The 20065-nt window shown below is 40.7% G+C and overlaps 1 protein-coding gene across 1 annotated transcript in view; it reads left to right on the forward strand.

The window, feature by feature from the left end:
* Positions 1–1671: 1671 nt before the first annotated feature.
* Positions 1672–20065, forward strand: part of esrrga (estrogen-related receptor gamma a) — a 129687-nt gene continuing 111293 nt past the window's right edge. The window contains exon 1 of the mRNA XM_061667301.1: positions 1672–1726. The gene's annotated coding sequence lies outside the window, so the exon portion shown is untranslated. The remainder of the gene's footprint in view (positions 1727–20065) is intronic.

The raw sequence follows: 20065 nt of genomic DNA on the forward strand, positions 1-20065 counted from the left end.
ACTCCCAGGTTAAAGCTATTTTAATTTTTTTAGGGTATTCTAAATTCATATAAATTAAATAATTAAGAAGCTAATCTGGAAAAAAGGTATTGTATCCATGTATATTCAAAAAGTCAAAAAGCGAAATTGTTTTGTGAATTTCTACCAAAATGTTTTTTTTGTGTTGTATCCTTTTCTGATTCCAAGGTTAAAGCTAATGGTATTCTAAGTTCATATAAATTAAACAATTAATTTGGAAAAATCTAAGATATATTGGAAAAAGTATTTCAAAGATAAAAAGAAGAGATCAAACACAAAAGCAGACATTTCAATTGTTTGTGAATGTAGTAAAATGTTTTATTATCTTATTCTTATTATATTCTTATTATTATTATTATTATTATTATTATTTCTGGTTAAAGCTAATATTTTTTTATTAAGGGTATTCTAAGTTAATATGAATTAAGCAATTACTGTAAGAGTCTAATTTGGGGGAAAAAAAAAAACCTAACTTTGATTGAAAGCCTTCCAAGGACATCTTTGATATGATTTCATCCTAAAATTATTTGGGCACCATGTTGTTGAACCCTAATGTAAACTAACATCCATCTGTCCATCCATTTTTTTTTATACGGCATATCCTCACCGCACACTCGCCAAGCTGACTTTGGGCGAGAGGCAGGGGACACCCTGGACTGCTACCGGAGACAAATTCCATGTGTGTCTTGTAACATACTTGGCCTTCTGATTCTGACTAGTTGCCGGCCAATCGTAGGGCACATATAGACAAACAACCAATCACCCTCACATTCACACCCATCGGCCGTTTAGAGTCCTCAATGAAGCTAACAAGAATGTTTTTGGGAATATGGGAGGAAGCTTCAGTACCCGGAAAAAAACACGCAAGCACTGGGAGAACATGCAAACTCCACCCAGGAAGGCTTGAGCAGAGATTCAGAACTCAGAACTGTGAGGCAGATGTGCTAACCACCCCCACTCACTGCGTTATAAACTGCTGTAAAATGAATTTGTATTATTTGTCTGTGTGAGACACCTTTCTATGACACTTAAAACAAATACAAACTTGTAACTGTGATAGTTTAAAGTTCATTTTCTGCCATTTAGCTGCTCCTTGAGAAGTTTTCACTCTTTTGTACCTCATCTAGTTCTCTCATCAAGTTGCAGAGTTAAAGAGTTAGCGAATGTATTTTCTCTTAATTGACCCACCCGTCCCATCGTCTCTTCTTTCCATTTCAATCTGCGGCTAATTTCCAACCTCCCCCTGCTCCGTTCTCCTCCCACTTGTATTTGGAAGTCCGACAATCATTTGAGGCGCCAAGGATGGAGAGAGAGAGAGGTGTCCCCCTCCTTCCCTCCTTCCCTCTTTTCCACTAGCCCATGTTCCTCCACCTTCTAATCCCTTAAAAGCACTTATGAGATTGGCGCTGCCCGCCTGCCCGCTGGTTGCCACGGCAGCTGATTGGAGGAAGGGAGGCTCCTAATTGGATCATGAGGGTGTGATGCAGGCGACAGTAGCCACATTATGGGGAGCTGACTTTGTACGGCGTAACCCTGCCAGGATGACCCTTTCCTTCTGCGTGTGTGCGCACGCTGACCTCAATGTGACTAAGAGCCTCGGCTCATCACGGCCCGCTGGCTGAGGCTGCAGTGAGTGAGAGGATAGCTTGATGAAGAGATAATAGGAGAGTGGAAGTAAGTTATGCCAGGCAAAGAAAATGTGAAGAAGGTAACATGTTATTTACTTTTCAAATGCTTATTTGCCTTCTGACAATGAAGGGCGAGGTACTTTTGATGGCACGATGCAGTGAGTTAATCCCCTCGAACTTTGTGTGTGTGTGTGTTGGCATCTTTGAAAGTGACTGTGTTGTCCGTGATGGTGTAAATTGATAGCGTTGCTGCTCTTTGCTGCATTCCAGCGAGTGCGGGGCTCAACATTACGTGTTTTCTGCACATTTCCTCTTTACCACTTATGCGGTGGCACACATTGTTCGAAGCACATCTGATTGTACACTATACATACAAGTGCTAAAAATAATAATAATAATAAACCTAAATTGGAAAAATAAATCTGACAAAATGATTATGTAAAACTTGAATACATTTACTCTTCATATTTAATGAACTAATGCCTGCTCATATTGTGCATGATGTTGTAGTGCTTAGCACTTCTGCCTCAGTGTTCGAATCTTGGCGCTTGACACTGGAGTTTGCATTTAATCCCTGTGCTTGGTGGGTTTTCTCCCGGTACTCCGGTTTCCATAATATCGTTAGGGTAAATAAAGACTAAATTGTCCATAGTGGAAATGTGAGCGTGACTGGTTATGTCATGTCTGTCTATACAGTATGTGCCCTGTAATTGACTGGCGACCAACCCAGGGTGTGCTCCACTTCTCGCCAAAAGTCAACTGGAACAGGCTGAAGCTCAGCTGCTGACAAGCAGTATAGAAAATGGATACATGGATGCTCATTTTGTTGTGTTCTTTATAAAACACACTCCTGAGTGCTGTGGCAAAAATGCCTGTGACTGAGGGTTAATTTATTCTGGTTATTCTTTTGTGCATACATTTCACTTACAATTTCCATAATTTCTTTCTTTCTACTTCTGTCATCTATGTTGCTTTGACTTCAAATGTTCAACTCATTGCAGGGCAGCAGGACGGAGCGAAAGGGCTGGTGTATGTGTTGGATGTGGGCATTCAAGAAAAGTGCAAATTTGTGAGTGTATCGAAGCATGTGAGGAGCAAGTGCGTAAAAGCGCAATTTGTTTTTGTGTGAGTCGGTTTGTCTAAGCGTGCGTGTGCGTGTGAGTGTGTGTGTGTGTGTGAGTGAGTGAGATGCAGTGGTACAACAGGGGCGTCTGATCCCTCCACCTTTTAAGAACATCAGAGGGTGTGAAAAGCACTGATTGCCCTAACCACTCTCATTGGGACTCAAACCCTTGGCTTAGTTGTGCTTGAGCGACTTTGGAGAGACAACGCAGGGAAAGAGGGAGATGTGTGTTTGCGTGTGCATGTGCATGTGTGTGTGAGCGAGGACTGAGGAAGAAGCAACGAGGGGCGCGAGCAGGGGTGTGCAACAAGAGAGGCAGATAGTTTGGAAGAGGAAATTAAGCTTAGCAAGTGGTGGGATGAGTAAACAAGCTTGTTTGTTCCTAGAGGGCTGTGATGTGGGAATGTGGGGGGAGAGGGTGGATTCACAACCATGCTGAATGAAGACTCGTAAAAGAACAGAAAGAAAGGAAGGAGGTCGAAAGATGGCCAAGTTGTGAGGAGATTTTGGTTGATGACATCACAAGTCAAATGCCAGTAAAGGTGTACAAACGGGGTGACCTAAATGTTTTGGTGAAACTGGCCTCTAAAGCCTTATAACATGCAAGTTTGAACCGTCGAAAAACATGACATCACAAATGTTTCGTCAAGATTCAAGAATTAAGTTCAGTGGGCAAATACAGGATTAACTTCAAAATATATACAGTGTAAAATAAATGCTTCCTAGACTCAAAGATGAAACAACAAACAAAAAAGAAAAATTTGACATATAACAAGGAATAAAATGTACATAGTGTACAGTTGTACTTTGCATTACTGTATGTTTCAGAGATTAGAGGATAATAGGAGTGTGGGGCAGATTAATCAGAGTCTAGGGAGGTTCATACAGCTTTAGAATTCAGTAAGTATAAATATCCACAAAATATGTGGATGCTACTTTACGGATTTCTCCTACTGTGGCTGTGGATAAACGAGGGATTAATGTACAATACAAAGTCGAACCTCCAAAGTCAAACACAATCCATTTTGTGACTGCTGTGCTGGGTTACTTCTAAATTGTTTGAATTTCGAAACAAGTATGCATTCTTAATAGAAATACAGTGGTGCCTTGAGATATGTGTTTGAATTGCTCTGCGACCATGCTCGTATCTCAATATTTTTTTATGTGTTTTTTAATAAGGAAATATTGTACTGTATAACAAACAGTCACGACATTTTCTTGGAGCACAAAACACGACTGTACCAAATGTAATGTCTGTCTTGTTCTTCTTCTGTGGGGTTTATTGGTGGTTGGCTACTCATCTTAATGGCGCATTACTGCCACCGACTCTACTACAAGGAAACCGATGTGAATTGATCGTAGTCAGATGTTGTGAAGTTTGCTGTCACCATGTAGCAGTGGGGGGTATGAAGCACAGTTCATATCGCAATGTTTTGTTTGTTAACTCAAGACAAAACAATCTGCCGAAAAACTTGTAAATCAATGCACTCGTATCTCAAGGCACCGATGTAATCTGTTTTTGGGTTAAGTTATCACCATCATCAAAGCTTTATTAACTTACGCTATAGTCACATTTAAAATGAGTTTGTGTATGGAATTGACATTTCATTAATTATTGCACTGAGCAGCCAGTTGCTTTTCAATGGTGCAGTGCGTTCCATTTCCGCTTCTGGTTATCACAAATTTGCACCCGTACCCTTCTGTGGTGGCGTCACAAAAAAAAAAAAAAAAAAAAAAAACGACAAACAAAAATAAATACTTGGATTAATTAATTAAACCCTTTGATGTTTGCTTACACATTTGCCTATGTCTGGCATGATGATGATTTGAACTCCAAGTTTTGTTTGACATTCCTGGCATGTTTTTCCTGCAAAAAGGTCGGAGGATTTTGACTTCGGCAGTTCCATGGTATGCCACATTCTTTTTATCCGTCTATTTTCTATCCCGCCTTTCCTCATTACGTTCTCGGGTGAGCTGGAGTTTAGGCACTGCCTGGACTGGTCACCAATCCATCCCAGGACACATTTAGACAAACAACCATTTACCTGTTCACTAACTGTCACACCCATGGACAATGCACTCTTCAAGTAAACAAACATGCATGTTTTTGGAATGGTAACGGTAATTTTGTCTACAATAACAACCCCTGGAAAACACATTTGGCATCATGTTTTTAGTTCCTCTCTCTGTGAAACACACACACACACACACACACACACACACACGCACAGCATGGCCCAGTAGATTTATAAGAGCCAGCGGTGTCATGGGGTCAGATATCGAGGGGTATCCTGAGGTCTGACCCCATGGTTCACTTGGGAGTTGTGGGGCTAAAACAAACACAGGGCAACACACACGCACACACACAAAGACAGTAAATAGAAATCATTACATGTGAATCATGTCACTTTTGATGCCTTAATTTATGAAGTTGATATGAGATTCCAGGAGGGACATTATGAGATGCTTTAGATGTTAGATTGCACAGAAGAAGAAAAACAAAACAAAAAACACACACACACAGGCCCATCAGGGTGGAGGTCAGGTGTGGGGTAACATTGTGAGGGTCTCTAATAGGTTCCCTTGACACACGATGTGTCAACACTGGGGACAGAGATGTGTTGTAGCACACACACATTGGTGCACACGCACGTACACAAACACGTGCATGCACCTCCACTACATACTGTACTGTATATTGTGTCCAGATTTCATGAACTACAGAAAAGATGCTATTTTAGCCAATAATACACAAATATGAAGCAAATTAAGTGCAGTTTTATAAAGAAAATATGATCAATGTGAGTTTATACACACTGTAACAAAGGTAGAATCAAAGACAGCTAAGGAATATTTACTTTGTCATCTTTTACCACTTCTATTTGACCAGTGACTTGCATGTGACTTTTTGACATTGTCAAGAGATATTTTTTTTAATTCGTTTACTATTTGAGTATATGAGCGAGGCTATGGAACACAATATGCGTGTGCGTGTGTGTGTCCTGTTATGGATTGCCACGTTGTGGACTTGACAGGATCATAATTACGAGCAGTGATGAAATCTACCAAGTGGTTTTTGTCCCTGCTTGGCTGCGTGTGAGTGTGTGCTTGTGCGCGCGCATGTGCGCGCATGTGTGCGTGCGTGTGCCATATTTGTCATCCATGGCAGCACGTACCCTGTTAGCACACAGGAACCATGATCACACCTCCATCTTCCACTAATAGGATCGCGACAGACAACCAGAGAGAAACGGATGAAGAACGATAGATAACTAGATCGATAGCTAGATAGCTAGATAGATAGCTAGATAGCTAGATAGATAGATAGATAGATAGATAGATAGATAGATAGATAGATAGATAGATAGATAGATAGATAGAGTGGTGAGAAAGGAAGGGGCTGGCGGAGGAAAGACGAGAGGAGTCACCAGAGATGGTTGCGTGAGGGAAAGAGAGAGACGGGCGGCGCTCAATTTGCCATCACGGGTGCAACGGGGCAGAAAGTATCCAAGAAAGAGTGTCTGTGTGTGTGTGCGCATGAGAGACATGGCGAGTGACTGTTGGTGCTTTTGTGTGTGTGTGTGTGTGTGTGTGTGTCTAACAAGGGAGAAAAGACAACTCATTTGAATGTCAGATAGAGGGAAGCGTGACGTGCAGCGAGGGAGGGATGAGAAGAATGAATATGGATTACTTGGGATGAAGATTCTATTATTTTCTGCCCGTTTCTCTGATCTCTTTGTCGCATTGCTATAGGCCTTTGAGTGTAGGTGTGTGTGTGTGCGTGGGTGTGTCTGTGTGTGTGTGGGGGGGGGGGGGGGTGTATGTGCGTGCGTGTGTGTGATAGAAGTGTGTGATAGCGGATGTCAAAGTTTTCAAATGGCTAAACATGCTACTGCTAATATCCATGTGTTTGTGTGGTAAAAATAAAGAAACCTCACTCTCCAGTATTCAACTTTTTTTAAAAATGTAAACAGCACTTTATTACTGCTTAACATACAGTAAGAGTCGTGCTCATACAAGTGGCCCACTGGCAGCAGTGAAACAACATATTGATTTTGGATGTCCATAACGCTGAACACTGATTCTGTAGTTGGGAGAGAAAAAAAAAGAAACTCAGTTTAGCAGATTTTCAGCTTGCCTTGTGCTTTTCAGCCAAGGAAACACGGTTGATTCTTTTTTTTTTTTAGATCATACCTGAAAGTTATGTCACAAAAAGTACGAGTACTGAAATGTAGATGATCTCGTCTCAATTTACTCCCAAATTGACATCTGGGCCTGGTTAATTGAACTCAAAGATGATTTACTCACAGGAAGTGATGGATACTCAGGTTTATTGTCCCTTTTGCCATCTCATGGAAGAGCATGTAATTCTTCTGCCCGACACTAAACATCGCTTGCATACAGAAATGAACAAAGAAATACAGTACTTCCTTGGCACCAATGTGCTACTTTCGTATTGGACAGGGTTTTGGCACCATATTACAGCATCATACGTTTTTCAGAAAGGGCACAAAACGTTAGCTTAATTTTATTTTTGTTTTATCGTCCAGAGGTTTACTTTTATCAGTTGTGTAACAGGTAATAAACGTCATAATATTACTACAAACATTACCTGTACAGTTAATAAAGTTTTTGGGATGTTTGAGTTTGGCCCAAAAAAAGACTCATACACCTTTCCATTTTGTGGAAAAATTCTGAGGTCCATCAATGTTACGTTTCCACTGTATGCTATGAACATGAACTGTACAGTATTCCCCAACACGTTCACAATCCGCTACTTGTGGATTCACTTAGAGAAGTTTTGAAACCTATCCTCTTGTTATTTGTTATAAAATTAACCCCTTAATTGTTTTTGCACTCAAGTTAAAGCCCTGTCTAATGTAAAAGTACAGTGGTGCCTTGAGATGAGTTTAATTCGTTCATTGACCACGCTTGCACTCATATCTAATATCATTTCTCTCTAGTGAAATGAGTGGAAAGGCAATGAATCTGTTCCACGCCTCCCAGATGTAAAAAACACCGTTTGTTTCTCTTAACATGCATTGAACATTATTGTGCTATATAAGAACACACAGTAATAACATTTACTCTCCACATAACCTCCAAACACACAAACCATGACTACTTAATGAATTGCCCTTCCTTGTTCTTCTGTGGAGTCTATGGGCGGTTGACAAACCAGCTTAATTGCGCCTCACCGCCGCCAACTGATATTGTCCTTCCACAGCAAGAAAACCAATGTGAATTGGTTTCCTTCTTGAGGCCGCTCCTTCTTTTGGATTACGTTCCGCATAAAAAGCCAAATAAAAACGTAAACTCCGCGCATGAGTTGCGCATTGTCACTTCATCTCATGAAATGTGCTGCCACCGTCTAGTAGTAGGGCTCTGAAGCACACTCGTAGCTCGAATATTTGCTTGAATCGCAAGACCAAAAAATCGGCCAAGCGACACCTCATATTTCGAGGACTCTGAAGTCAAGGCACTCATATCTTGAGGCACCCCTGCGTTGCTCTTGCGCCATCTTGTGGCAATTTGCTACCAAGGAAGTATGTTGAAGTGATGTGCTTCATTTAGACTGGCCATTGTCCTGCCTAATATAAAAGTAGTCCTAGTAGCATCTTATGACATCTATAGGTAATTCTAAACCTCTTTAAGGGGGTATCAATTACTCGCTGTTCGGGCAGCGCTCGGTCTCTATTCCCTGCGTAATTTCAACACACTTAACTCTTTCTTGGTCTCATCCCAGGGCGATTAATATCTGAACCTGTTCAAATGGGGCTGAATATTGAAGATTCCTCTAGCATATTATGTTTAAACCATTTTCTTTATACATAGCTCCCAAAATTAATAGGTTTATGATGATATCTTCAGCGTGTTAGTGTTTTCCTCTTCTCTAATTGCATTTCACTCTACTTTTACTCACCCACCCCCTCCCTCACTGCCCCAATGTCTCCCCTGATGCGTATTGTTCCTCCAACCCCCTGCTGTACACACATTATCAATCTTCTCCCCCCCCCCCCCCCCCCCCCCCTCCTTTCACTGCCTTGCGCTTTCTGCGCTTGAGTGGCGAGCAGACGGAGGGAGCGAGACAGATGTGAGTCTCAGCTAATTTGTCCTGACACATTGAGATGCTCAGGTGGGAGAGAGGTGTCAAACAACTTCAGCTGAGAGAGAGAGAGAGAGAGAGAGGGGGGGGGGACCAAAATGTAGCAGTGCAATCAACTTTATTAGTTACACAGCCCAACTTATTAGCATAACCTGACTATGATGACCATTGTCGTTACCATTTGTAGAAAGAAGAGGAGGAAATAGATGTCGTTTGTGTGAGGCGAGCGAGAGAGGGTCCCGAGGTGTCCTCTTGTGATGGTGGCATGTTCCCCCCCGCGTTGCCACAGCAGAGAGAGGTCTAATCTTAGAGGGTAAGGGAGCGTGCGCTCCCGAGGGCTTGTCGTGCTCAACACCTTGTTAACCAGACATCTCTCCTTCCATCTCCATTTTCATCTCCCTTTCAGCTCTCGCGCTCGCTTCCTCTGTCACTGTCTTGCACATTCTCTCTTTCCCTACATCTCTTTTCAGCTGTCTGTTCATTTTATTCCTTTTTTTTTTTTTACCCTTTTCTTTCCTTCTTACAGATGCATCTCAATACATTTGAATATTGTGTAAAACATTTTTTTAGAAGTTCAATTCAAAATCCATTAAAATCCAAGATCCACCAGACACACAGGAGAATATTGCATGATTTTATAGTTTTACAATGATGACTCTGGCCTACAGCTAACAAAAACGTACAATATACTATTACATGACAAACAATCAAAATTATTTTTATTTTGGTATCGTGACATGGCATCTGTGAAGCTGACTTAATTAACTTTTATCATTTGTAATTGTAATCATTATAATTCTTTTTATGATGTGTTAACATAATGTACTTTTCTTTTCACAGTTGTTTTTCATTATTAGGTGGATTAGGGATCCATTTTGACTTAAATTGAAGTCACCAAATATGGTTCCTTGCTCTATGAAGTGCTCAAAACTGATAAATATTTTTTTTTCTTGCTATTCCGATTGCTTAGACACTGTTTTGCATCTCTTATCATTCTTAACTAGTATTTTACTCATTTATATGTACCCATTAGACTCACTAAAAGAATGTATTATATCAGAACAGTAATTTTAAACAGAAAAAAAGACAGAGCATCTCCACTTCAAGGTGCAAGTGCCACTAATTAGGAGCCATTTCGCCAAAGTAGCTTGAAAAATGACACTGACGAGTTTTGCTCATGAGCCATTTGTGACCCCTCAGGTCTCTGTGTGGGCCTGCTGAGCATTAGGCTGCTTCGTGCTGAGCTTTGAGCTTTCAGAATGCTGTAAAACAATGTGTGAAGCACTTTCTTCGCATTCAGACACAGTCGTAATGAGAAAATACTCTTAATCCACCTCACACACGCACGTACGCCGACGCAGGCGGAGAGGCGCATTTCTGCTGCCCAAACGTTTCTTGGTGAAAGCATATTGCCAGAGAAGCAGTTTAAGGGGTGGCAATTATAGTTTTGGACAACGTCGTTGATCTGAACTCCTGATTAGAGGAGAGGTGACAGAGGTGTAGAGATGTGAGGGGACAATGGCACGCACGCACACACACACACACACACACACCCTGGCAGGCACAGCTATCCTCTCCATCAGTCTTGGGAATGTCTTACAAATGCTCGAAGTCCTCTATTCTTTTCCTCCTTTTCCCTCCTTCTCTCGACACACACGACTGAAATATTGATGTCTACCAAGCACTGTTGTTAGAGCACATGCTGGTTGTTTGTTTTTCTTGGAACGAGTAACTCTAACACACACGCACACAAACATACTTGCAAAAGATCGTCAGCAAAGATACTGCGCAAATGTTTATCAAAACATTTATAGATAGTTTAGACGTCTTTCTTTTGAACCTCATGTCTCACCATCAAATGTCCGTGTTTATTCACTAAATAGCTTTGTACCCCCAGTTCATGTGTAATAATAGACAGTTGGATCCCATGTACATGTGCATCTCAGTAAATTAGAATATCATGGATAATGTATTTTTTTTCAAAAGTGAAACTATATTTGAGGTGTCTCGAACTGATCGCCATGATCGAAAATCACAGCCGAGCTTTCGCGCTTGTCCGCAGCTCGTTAAGGGAAAAAAAGCATGGAGTGAGATGTGGAAACATTTTGCTTTGAGTGGGAATTACGAACTTGTGCCCCTCTTGTTGCATTTGACGAGGCAATTCATCAATAGTGTCATTTGTAGATAAATGGAGTCCAGCACTCACCCGCCAAATACGCAGTTGCTTTGACTTATACATTTACACATACACACATACAATAACGATGTAAATGTCTTTATTTATTGACGAACCTGACTTTCATTCGTAGCTTGTACAGTTGTGCCCAAACGTTTTTAACAGTGACTCAAATCTTCTGTTTCCCCAACTCTGCAGATTCACATTGTTGTACAGAGTAACAATCACAAAATGTTGTTGTTGTTGTTTTATAATGGTGCACACATAAAAACCAAACCCATACTTTCCTATTCTTATTGTTCTTATACTTAGGATTCCTAATTTCAACTGCTTGACTGCAGACTCTTTGGGGCAGTTTTTTGAGGATGTGACTGTAGAACTGTATTGTGGGATTGCCAACCAACAATGAGATTTAAAAAAAAGAATTTCCCTTTTAATGACTCAAGTGTCCTTGAGCAAGGCACCTCACTGCCCTAATAGCTCACTTCTAGCAGTGTAAAACTGCCCACTAATGGTGGGTACTTGCTTTCCTCACCACTGCAATGGGTTAATTGCAGAGGTCAAATTCCGTGCAATGCAAGTCGAATGTGTTCGTCATTAACTTAATGTTACAGATGTGTGCAAATGGCTTCTAGTGGCTTGTGATCTCAGCACGCCTGTACATTTGTCTACCTCTAATATGATATCCATATGTATCATTGCAGAATCTTGAATTTTACTTCTATCCCTGTGGCCTTCGTCTCCCGGTTCAGGAATCAAATGCACGTGTACACACTCAGAAGTGTGTTACCCTTTGGCATATCATATTAATATTAAATGAGAATTGTTTGTATTTGACTGCACCGTTGACCTTTTTGGTGGTGAAAGCATGTCCATTGCTAATATTCGTGCGTGCCTGGCCTGCAGTCATTTTATTAATATTTATTTAAATCCTAAACTGTTCAAGTACTAGTGTTTTAAACATACCCAATAGGTCTGTGTTTTTCTGAGCTCACTAATAATATTGAGATGTGCTATTATCAGAATTATCTTCAGGCAAACTGACCCCAAAAAAAATTTGCAGCCCCAATTCATTGCTTTTACATGCTCGACAAAAATGTCAGCTAAATGTTTCCTAGTAAATGGAATTACCAGGTAATACTCAAACACTTTGTCTCTGATACCACTTTCATTGAGAGCCTGATAAAGTCTGCGATATCTGCTGTGTTACGCCTTTCATTTAAGTGTGTGTGTGTGTGTGTGTGTGTGTGTGTGTGTGTGTACTCAGGCAAAGCTGGGCTATACAAGCTGTTGTCAGATTGCAATTGAGTAAGCCCAGTTCGGATGCATCTCCATCAGCGCTTCCTAACAATGTGAGCGCGCTCAGTGGATAGCAGCCTCTAATCCACCAGGCGTTACTAACGCGCCAGGAATGGCAGAAGGACTTCCATCTTTCTCTTTTGAAACACAGACTTCTCTTAGTCATGTTGATATGGAGCTTATTAAATTGTGATGTTCTACAGTGCTGCAATCTTGCCACAAGTAAGTAAGTGTTGGCATACAGTCTTATCAACAGATCAGAGTTCTTACTAGTGCCTGGGATGGATGAAAATGCTTACATTTTGGATAACATACAGAAATATATAACTACTTATTTCATACTTTTCAGTTTTTAACTCAAAGCAAGTCATTTTCCATGTGATTATCACAAGTGAATGCCAGAAAGGCATGGCATGCTTGAAATTATAGCTCCTTCTTTAGTAAGTTACCTATATGAGGAAGAATGTAACATGCATACATGAAAGAGAGAGGCCAACCTCTGATTTGTTTCATTTTCAAATCCCAAAGTCGAAGTAATGACTATTTTTTTTATTTCGAGGGAGTTTGCAATTTCCAAAAGAAAAATCAATTTGTTTGTCATATTTGTTAAAGCAGTTATTATAACATGACAGTAGTGTATGATAAATATGATCTGTAAATAAAAAATAATCCGTCGTGAGCCCCATCGTGTGCCTCTAATATGATATGCAGTGTAAGAAACCACCACGCCTGGGGAAAAACAACTAAACAACCAAACCAAGCCCTGATTTACAAGGTGTCAATCATTTGTCACACATTTGCAGATACAGACATTGCTGGCATAACACCGCAGCCTCACAAAAAGTAAAATTTCAAACCAATATCAGTGTTGGCCATATTTTCATGAACAGTGTAAATCCGGCGTGGTGGGCGGCGCAACTGCGCGTCAGGGGTGGGTTAGACCGGTGTTGGTAAATCCGTTGCGACAGATCCGAGAGTGGGCGGGCTGCGCTACTGCAGGAATGTATACAGCCGACGTCCGTCGCCGCCAATCAAAGCGGCTCCTCTCATTCCCTTTAAACATGGCACACTCAGTCTCACACCATTTGTTTGTGTGAAGAGGACGATCCGTAATCACAGCGATCTGTTTGTGAGTGCAGCATTGTTGCTGGTCTGCCCATGGTTTGTCAAGAGACAATGTGAGCGGGTACCCTTATGAAATACAGAATGCGCTGGTGACTTAAATACAGTATATCTGCGGACCTCAGTATCTGTCCATCTGTGCCCCAATCAAATTCACCAAAATCCAGGGGTCTACCTTGCACCAGGACTTAGACGTGGTCTCAGGCTGAGTGTAAGTGTGTGTAGGTGTGTGTGCGTGTGTTTGTGTGCTGAAAAAAGTGCCTGCATTGTTCCCCACACATTGTTTTTCTTCTGAAAAAGTCACGGCCAGACAAGGTGCTGTGCACTGTAAAACTTACACCTTGTTTATACGTATTTATTTCCTCTTGACAGTTTAATTATTTCTGGCCCCATCGGAGGAAATCGTATAAAAGCACGCCGTGTTCTTACAGATTCTAATTAGGAATGCTGGGAAATTAAAACATAGTTGTTTTGAAATGCTGTCATTTTTTTTTCCTTGGCTTCATCTTGGAATTATGTCTCAATCAGCACAGGCGGAAATAATTACTTGTATACCTTCTAACTGCCAGCATTTACCAAATGGCAAAGCAATTTACAGCCATCATGGCCCAAGAAGCAATCATTGGGGCAACGATAAATTCACAGGCTGACGGTCTGGAGAGCAACATTGAAAGGAGGGGTTATTGTGGAGAATTAGAGATGAGATAAAGGAGAGAGCTATCCCTTTCTGCTTGTTTTCCTCGCAGTTTCTCTCTTGTAATTTCAATTGATGAAATGTTTTCCAACCTCTCCGCTTATAACATCTTACTACATATTTTGCAGTAAAATCATCACGCCAAGAAATGCACGTTCAATAGAAGAAGTGGTGTGACCATTAAGTGATTATTTCCACACAGCCCATTAAACCCACTCATTGTCGGCAAACACGTGGACAAAAGCCCACATAAAGACATAAGCATTTGCACCGCATGCACGTCAACACCCTCACACACACACACACACACATTGGCTCAAAAGTAATTACTCACGCACGTCATTAGACACTAAAACAGATGAAGTGGAGTGTTTTTTATGTTCTGTGTGTCTTGCAAACTGCTCTTTACCCACACGCATGTATTACCATTAGACAACTGGAATTACAAATGAACTACATTTCACTATCTTGTACAACTGCAAGTCAGTATAGTAGATGACACAAAACTGTTGAATGTCCCCCGTAGAATCATTCTGCACATCTTCCCTGTGACGTAAGTCCACAATTTTGACTGCTTAAGTGTCATTTCGTCACCACGTTCTGTCACAATGTTTCCCTGTAGTGTAGCATGACTCCATCAAACACGTATTTGTCCACAGAGCACCATGCCGCCAGGAGATCGCCATTTCACTTTGTTTTAATAACATCACGTGCCAACAATCTGCAATGTTGAATGTAATGTTTTAAGTCAATACAGTGGCGACTCGACTCACGAGTTGAATTTGCTTTGTGACCATGCTGGTAACGCAAATCATCCTTCCTATTGAAATGAATGGAAATGCCATTAATCCCTTCCAGCACCCCAAAAACACCAACACAATGTTTGCGAACTTGTTTTTTAGTCAGACAAATTATGTTTTACAGTGTACTTTGTGAAAAGGTACAATAATCACATATTTGAGTAAAACGCCTTACCGCTCAACAGTGTCCACTTTTGATGAGGTCACTCCTCCATAAAGCCAGCCTTCAGTCTGACCACTGACAGGATTTAGATCACAATTGACCTCAAGTGGGTGGATGGGTTTTGCTGGATTTGACCCAAAAATATTTTGTAAGACATATATGTAAGAATTGGTGTAAGGCTAAAACATGTTGTGTCCAGCACTGTTACTGTCCAGGAAATGAGAAAAACCTGATTTGATTTCATTGAGCCATTCACCTTAGATGAAGGCAGTCAAGATGGCTGTGTGTGTCACTGTTTACTTGCTGTTCTGCTGATGGATGTGAGCTGGACTTATGTAGTTTTGCTAGCTGAACAAATAACACACAATACGGAGGTGTCAGATTGTCACAGTGACTAGATTAGAACGGCATTCAGTAGAGTGTAGTATTTTATAGTTTTACCCCTCCCTCACCCTTAAAACACATTGAGTCTTATAATAACACCTTTTTAAACACACAGTAAATATATTTGAACTTGTGAAAAAAAAAATGCAAACAAACTGTATGGAATATACTGGACATACTGTTGTGTTTGTGGACTAGATATTGTATGTGCCTTTAGGGGGCGGGGCCAGGTGGTGTGGCGTGTGACGTCGGCAGGTCTGCGTGTGAGTGTTTGGCTGTGAGCTGTGGCTGACAGCAGTGTGCCCATTATGTCTCCTGGCATTAAAAAATGGCTTAAAGTGCATCGGGGACTATAGCTGTCTTTTCTTACAGGTGCACGTGAGGGCGTTACAGTCAGTGTACTGTAAAAACCCATAAAAATAACGATCGCGATAAGCCAAAAGATTTCTGCAATATACAGTCGCGGGACTTTTTCCGACCAACAAATGTACGATCTACAAACAAATCTTCGATCTAGCGGGGGTATGAACGGTGAACTGTGATATAGCAGGTAACACTTTATTATCAAAGTAGCTTGTGTTTGTGTGCAGCTGTAGGTTATCAGGCCACTTCCCAAACTCACTGCAGAGCTGTATGTGAAACCCATTTGACGTCAATGTGATATCATCTTCTTATGAGCGCATTAAGTTGTAACGCAAACAACTCTGTAACCGACTCTTATCCGTGCATGTGCATAGTCACGCAACAACAGTGGTGACATATTACTGACGTGAAAATCATCAATGTGACATAACTACCTGCACAGGTGAAAGGTTAACATTTTAGACATCATGGAGACATTTTTCCTTAAGCAGCTCAGGCAGCTTGCAAACAATAACAGCACTTTGAAATGGTAATCCACTTTACTTTGGAGTCAGCCAATCCTCCCTCAAATGTCTTCAGTTGGTTCAAAATGCTGCTGCTCGCCTCTTAACTGGAACATGTAAGAGGAAGCCGAACTCCTCCGCCAGTGGTTACCTGCTATTATATTATACTAAGTGTATTATTTGTTTTTATTGTTTTAAATTTATTGTGTCTAAATGATATTACTTTCAATTTGTATTTATGTACAGCACTTTGCTTTAGCAGCGATTGTTCTTGGAGTGCTTTATGAATAAAATTGAGTTGCGTAAGCATGTTTGCAGTTACCACCCACATACATACTGTATATGCTACCTTATTTTGTTTAGACGTCTGATGATCACAACTCACCTTCTTTTCACCACGCAAAACGTGCATACTGTCCTCAACTTTTGAAGTGCTCAAGGATATTTGCTGGTGCGTTGTAGCCTGCTAGATTGTCCAGATAATTTTTCACATGATCAACAAACATCAGTTTTCTTACATTTTCTTTGTCTTTGGGTGTGTGTGTGTGTTTGTGCTGCTTTATTCACTTATCACCCGCGGGACTGTACAGCAAACTGTCTTACTGTTTACATTATTGTGACCAAAAGGAGAACATGGTTTATTGTGATGCACATTGGAACTCTGGAAATGTTTCCTGTGTGAACTCTAACGAATCAAGGATAAGAGAGATAGAGAGGATTCAATTCTCATGTCAACTTTTTTAAAAGTCAGTGCCACATCCTCAAAACACTTTTGCTGACTCTTTACAAAAAAAGGATGGCCACCTTCATTTACATACAACGAATCTAAATCGGTCTTCGCTTTTGTGGATCAACTCACTCAGACTTCAGACCTCAGACTTGAAACGTCACCTGTATTTAAAACAAAGCTGGAAACCCCTCTGATTTTTGATTTATTTTCAAAAAAATCTTGAACATAATATCACTATCATGTAATAGAATTCAAATGTGCAGTACATTCATACATTTCCCTACTCAGTATGCATACACCTTCAGTGTGTAGCAGATCTGCCGGCGGTGAAGTGGCCATAATCCATAGCTCCCTCTGTTGGCCTGTTGTGAATTGCAGTCCCGCTCTCGCTCACCTTCCCCCTTCCTCCCCTCGCGTTGCTTTAATTTTGTGTTATATTATAAAACAAGCCAGCATCAAGATGTAATGTTGTTTTTATGAGTGCCAGACATTTATCAATGCATGGCCTGTGGTCAGGTACTTAAGTGAGCAGCTCCTTGAATTTCTACAATACTTTTCTGACCTGATCACACCCCCGTGAACTTTCTGTGGCCTATTGAGTGGTGTGATTGATGACACTACGACTTGCAACGGATAATTCTTCTGCACGCACACACATGCGCGCGCACACAAACGCAACAACAGAAGACGAGTGAGATGTCTTTTCTTTTAAAGTGGACTTAATAATTCATAGAAGACACAACAATTCAGCTTCCTATTCTTTTATACAGCTCTTAATTTGTATGTAACTCTATATTTCGTTTCTATTGGTATAGATTTCTTATACAATGTTACACGAATTACAGAGAGCTAGAAAACGCATGTACACGCACACACAGCATACATTCATTTCCTTGATTTTATTGTGCTATGCTTGTGTTTAACCGCTCCATGCCATTTTGTGCAGGGAGAGAGAGAAGTGGCCTAAAGGGGTCACTGTCAACATGCACACTGACTGAGAGTCGATCAATAGTCGGGGTCGGGGGGCGGGGAGGAGAGGTGAAGATGGGGGTCACTGAGGGGATAGAGCAGCCAGGGGGGAAAAGACACAAGGAGTCCAGGTTGTTTGATATTGGCTTCAAAACAAACAATACATTTTCAATTGGCGGATGATCGGAATTAGGTGAATTTGAATCGTGCATATAACTTGACAAAACTACTAAACTACTTTAAACAATTGGCTTTCAGACTTTATGTTTTTTACGTCAGTACATTTCCATGATGTGAACATTGGAAAAATAATGTAGTTGCTGCAGTAATTAAACAAATCAGTGTATTTTCACGTTAAAAGGTGATCTGCCCTAAACCAGAACAGCTAAAAAGACATTCCTCACAGCTCGAGTTGACATTCTTCCATGTTTTGTTTTCAGCAAAACGTGTATCTATATGTTTATATGTTTTTGTGTCCGTGTGTGTGTGTTTAACAGACAGAGGTTTTTGGTAAAGCATTTGTTTGCCGAGTAGTGACGGCAGCATTGATTCACACTCATCTTTGTCGATGCTTATAAGTCCCTGGATACATCATAACTGTGTGTGTGTGTGTGTGTGTGTGTGTGTGTGTGTGAGTGCGTCCGACTGCGTACACCTCTGTGTGTGCAGCAGGCAACACATCTGAGTGTGTGTTTGTTTATGGAACGTGCGGCTCTTTCTAAAGGGCTGTTAAGGTTGTGGTTGCAAAGTGAGAATTTTGACTCTAGATGTTGCAGATGCAGTGAGTCATCATGGGGTCTCATCATTAAGTTCGTCGGCGATTATCATCACATATGTCTGCATGTATGTTGACAGACTATAAGTTGTACAAGTCTATTACAAATAAATGTATCCGCGAAGAGGAAGAGGTCAACTCATCTTGCACCAGGACAATGAGCCCAAATCAACAAAACAATGGCTTTAATAGAAGAAAATTACATTTGTGGAATGTCTCACCCAGAGCCCAGACCTAAATCCATCTCAAAATATGCAGATTGACCTGAAGTAGACTGTACACAAGAGATGTCCTTACATTCTGGAAGATTTGGAAACTTTTGTAAGGAAGAATTGGCAAATATTATACTCAAGATAAAATTCCAACCCCAAAACACGAAATGATGATGTCATTAAAACAGAGCGTGCACAACCTGGTTATTTTCTATCCATCCATCCATATCCAATACTAGTTTATTTTATCTAAAAAAAAAAAATTCAAAATCATTCTACCCGCTACCGAGAGGTCATAGTCTTTTTTAATAAAGTTTAGAAATGGACTTTATTTATAGTAGTCTTACACTTGAAAACCTGCATTTTAACAATGTTGTGTTTACTTTCTATATCGTTATCCTACAAGCGAAATTGCCTAAGTCATTTTTAAATGTTTTTGGAACACAAGGAGGGGGGGAACTAATTCAATAAGCACCAAGAGTCAAGTTGCCTCGGTTCAGCCTTTGCAGATTACCATAACCTGGATGACTCAGACAATTTTTAGCAAGCACATTGCTATTTTTTAGTGATATTATAGATATTATCGTAAGTTAAAAAGGACTTGGGCAATCATGCTATTATCTTCATGTAGTATCACTTTGAAACCGCAAACACATGAGCAAGTTACTTTTAAAATCATGCCAATGTGTGAAACATTTAACTCAATATTAACGTTTTTCAAAACAGAGAAATATCAGGCAACACGCACACACACACACACACACACACATGAACATCAAAGCAGAGATTGGTTTCAGGAAATGTTTTATTATCAGCGCTCCTCCAAAGCTGCTAATCACAACCACATTCTTTCATCTTTGCCTCCCCTCTTTTTCCTCCCCTCACCATTCTCATGCTTCCTCCTTCCCTTTTCTGGAGTGGAGGGTGTCTGGCGAGCAGTGATGTCTGATTTTTAGAAAGAAAACTGGAAAAGACGGGCAGAAAACTGAGAAGTGTGTTG

Source organism: Phycodurus eques, chromosome 2 (genome assembly GCF_024500275.1).
Source record: "Phycodurus eques isolate BA_2022a chromosome 2, UOR_Pequ_1.1, whole genome shotgun sequence".
NCBI classification, from domain to species: Eukaryota; Metazoa; Chordata; class Actinopteri; order Syngnathiformes; family Syngnathidae; genus Phycodurus; species Phycodurus eques.